Raw genomic sequence first — 3,724 nt, 5'->3', positions numbered from 1 at the left:
GTTTTGAGAGTGAATAATATTAACTGTGAGGAGAATGAATCTTTAGTTTATGGGGGATCGAATTCATTTATTAAGCTACATTTCCTCTGATTTAGAGTGCTGTAGCTTGTGTGGTTTTTTTTTTTTTTTTTTTTTGAGGAGAATGAAAGAGCGAGTCATGGATGAGGCAGTGTAGTATAATGGTTAGTCGTGAAGGCTCTTGAAATCAACTCCACCACTCACAATAGCCATGGGCAAGTTACTGAACCTTTGTGAGCTTTGTTTCCTCATCTTTAAATCAAGGATGGTAACTTAACATGAAGGCTTATAAGGATGAAATTTGTCCATTCATCCAATAAATATTTATTAAGCATTTTTATATGCTCTTCTGGAGCTCTGGTGTTGGTGTGAAGCATTTGGCTGCTAACCAAAAAGGTCATTGGTTCAAACCCGTCAGCCACTTGGAGGGAGAAAGATGAGGCAGTCTGCTTCCACAAAGATTGACAGCCTTGGAAACCCTATATGGCAGTTCTCCTCGGTCCTAATAGGGTCACTATGAATCAGAATCGACTGGATGGCTGGGGGTTTTTGGTTTTAAGCACCGTTCCAGGTGGTAAGGATACAACAGTCAGTGAAATAAAACAAAAACAACAAAAAATTTGAAGCACGAAGTAAGCTGAGTTAGTAAAATTGATGGCATGTATCACCATTTAATATACCACAGAGAAAAATAAAGCAGAGAAGGAAGATGGAGATTGTCTGTTGGGAGCATTTTGACATTTTGAGTAGGATGTTTGGGGAAGGCCTCACTGAGAAGATGGCACTTGAGTAAAGACCTGAAGGAGCCGTGTCTATCTGGGGATAGTGTGTCCTGAACAGAGGGCACTGCAAGTAGAGAGTAAGGTGAGGGTGCCGCTAATTTTCAAGAAATGGCAGCAAAGAGGCCCAGTGTATCTGGGGCAGGGTAAACAAGGGGAAGAGTAATGGGAGATAATTATTACTGCCATTGTAGGAGTCATTGTAAAGGCTCTGGCATTTAATCTCTGCCATGGTTACTGCTGTATTGCTGCTGGTTCCAAAGAATTGGAAAATTAGAAACATTGGAATGAAAAAAAAAAACAGAAAAGACAAGCTGTTTCCTCAGATTTTCTGTTTTTAATATTAGATCTTAAAGCTCATCTGGCTGAATCATTGAAGCAAATAACAGATTAGAAAAATATATCCTTTGTCTCCGATAAAATCCTTGAATTTAATGATTCTGCATCATGGCCTTTATAAAGATTTTCAGGAAATCTATGTAATAACATGAAGACTTTCCAAGCGATTTAGTTTAGTTACATAATTCTTGTGGAGAATGAAAATGCTAACATAGTATTTATGATTTCATGTTAGGATGTAATGTAGAGGATTTGGGATTTTATTCCCCAATAGAGGCTTTTCCTAGAATTCTCACTGGATCCAATCTCTAAAGACTAGGAAAGCTGTTTTCCATGACATCACTTTTGGACTACTTCTACTTGTAGTGAGTATTAAGTTAGATAAAAAGTATTTGGATGAAAAATAGCCTTGAAGCAGGGTTTTTTGTTGTAGGATTTCTTATATTATAGGATGACTAACACAGTGCCTAAGGCATCTGTTAACCAGAAGGTTGGTGGTTCAAACCCACCAGCCATTCCGCGGAAGCAAGACTGGGCAATCTACTTCCATAAAGATTTACCACCTTGGAAAGCCAGTGGGGGTCGCTATGAGTCGGAATCAACTCAATGGCTGTGGGTTTGGTTTTTAAATGCTAAACATACCTGAAAAGTGAAGTAACTTGAATAATAGGTGTCAACTGGAGGCCCCAGAGTCTTCCTTGATAGCTTAGTTAGATTGTCACTTAAAATTTGGTACAGAGTTAGAAAAATATTTTGAGGTACAAGAAACAATTTCCAGTATTAAGCTAAAATAAACTTACACAGCCTTTCTTCTTCGCTTAAAGTTAGTCTGTTTTCAAACTTTTCTTTCCTTTTACATTGGTACACTGAGAAGCAGACCACTTTGAGATTGTTGAATTTAAAATTTCTGCCTTATAAATAGGTTACAAAAATGGTGAGAAAATTTATAACTCAGTAGTTAATTCTGCTTTTTGCCCTAGTAAGCCTTGCATTCTCTTTTGAATATGCAAGTGTGGCATTTTCTGGATAGGCATCGATTTTGGTAGGATAACAGTTTGAAGATGAAAATAACATGAGATAATTTAGTTTTTCATTGAAAGTAAGTGTATCAGTCTCTGAGAATCTAGCTTTTGTACTGAATAGCTGAGGGTCTTGTATGAATTTTCAAGCAGCTGTGGCAGGAATACGAAAACATTAATTTATTGCTTATGGCATAAACATGGACATTGGTTAATTTTGAAACATCTTCTATTTAATTGCTTAGATTTTTGCCTTCCAATCAGAATGGCAGCCTTCTAACTGAAGAGGAAGCATTTAATTTCTTTGCCTTTAATTTCCTGTCCAATTTTACCCCCACCAGCCTTCTTACTTTACTGGTCACTAGAGAGTTTGAACTGTTAGACATTTCTGTGATATAAATAGCAGCAATAGTGTTCCAGGGTGGAGGTGGGAAGAAGTTGTTTTGTGTATGTGTGTTGCCATTTATCTCGTATCACACCTCCAGTGGTACTCAAGCCCTTTGATTTCAAGACCTCTTTGTACTCTTAAAAATATTGTATTCCCAGAGAACTGTGGTTTATGTGAATTATATCTATTTATATTTACCGGGTCAGAAATGAAAACTGAGAAACTTGGAAAGTGCTTATTTATAATTCACTTAAAAATAATATTAGTCCTATTACATGTTATCCTAAGTAACATTTTTTAAAATGAAAAGTAACTACTTTCCAAAACAATAAAACATCTTAGAAGAGTGGCATTGTTTTACAAAATTTTTGCAAATCTTTTTTGTGTCTGGCTAAATAAACAGTGGGCTTCTCATTGGCTCTGCACTTAGTCTGGTGTGATATCACGTGTCATGTAGCCTTTGGAAAACACTGTACACTCATGAGAGAATGAAAGTGAAAAAGACAAAGAACTTTTTTTTTGGAACTTTTTATTGTGGTTTGGGTGAAAGTTTACAGAGCAAATTAGTTTCCCATCCAAAAATTTACATCCCTTTTGTTTTGTGAGATTGGTTGCAATCCCCTCAGTGTTAATCACTTTTCCCCTTCCTCCCTGGGTTCCCCATTTCTGTTTGTCCTTCTTTCCTGCCCCTTCCTGCTTTGTTTGTGGGCAAATGCTGTGCTTTTGGTCTCATATGGTTGATTGTACTGAGGAATATGTTCTTCCCTTCACTTAACAGGCCTGTCGATTGTTTGACTGAAAGGCGATCCCCAGGAGTAGGTTCAGTTCCAGGCTGTCTGAGGGCCATAGGCTTGGGGGTTCCACCAGTTTCTATCAGACCAGTAATTCTGGTCTTTTATAATGATTTTGAATTTTGTTCTAAATTTTTCTCCTACTCTCTGTCCAAGACCACCTATTGTCATCCTGATCAGAGAGGCTGGTAGTAGTAGTAGCCAGGCACCAGGCACCATCTGGTTCTATTCAGGCTAGTGGAGGCTGTGGTTCACATGGTCCACTAGTCCTTTGGACTGATGTTTCTTTGGGTCTTTGATTTTCTTCCCTCTTCTTTGCTCCAGATAGGTAACTTTTTTTTTTTTTTAAGGAAAAGTCGTTTATTAATTTTCTTTTTTTTTTTTTTTTTT

The sequence above is a fragment of the Orycteropus afer genome, unplaced genomic scaffold (assembly GCF_000298275.1).
Source record: "Orycteropus afer afer isolate SDZICR_OR568_19922 unplaced genomic scaffold, OryAfe1.0 scaffold00739, whole genome shotgun sequence".
Taxonomy (NCBI): Eukaryota; Metazoa; Chordata; class Mammalia; order Tubulidentata; family Orycteropodidae; genus Orycteropus; species Orycteropus afer.
The sequence above is the reverse complement of the archived record's forward strand: the minus strand, read 5'-3'. Positions refer to the sequence as shown.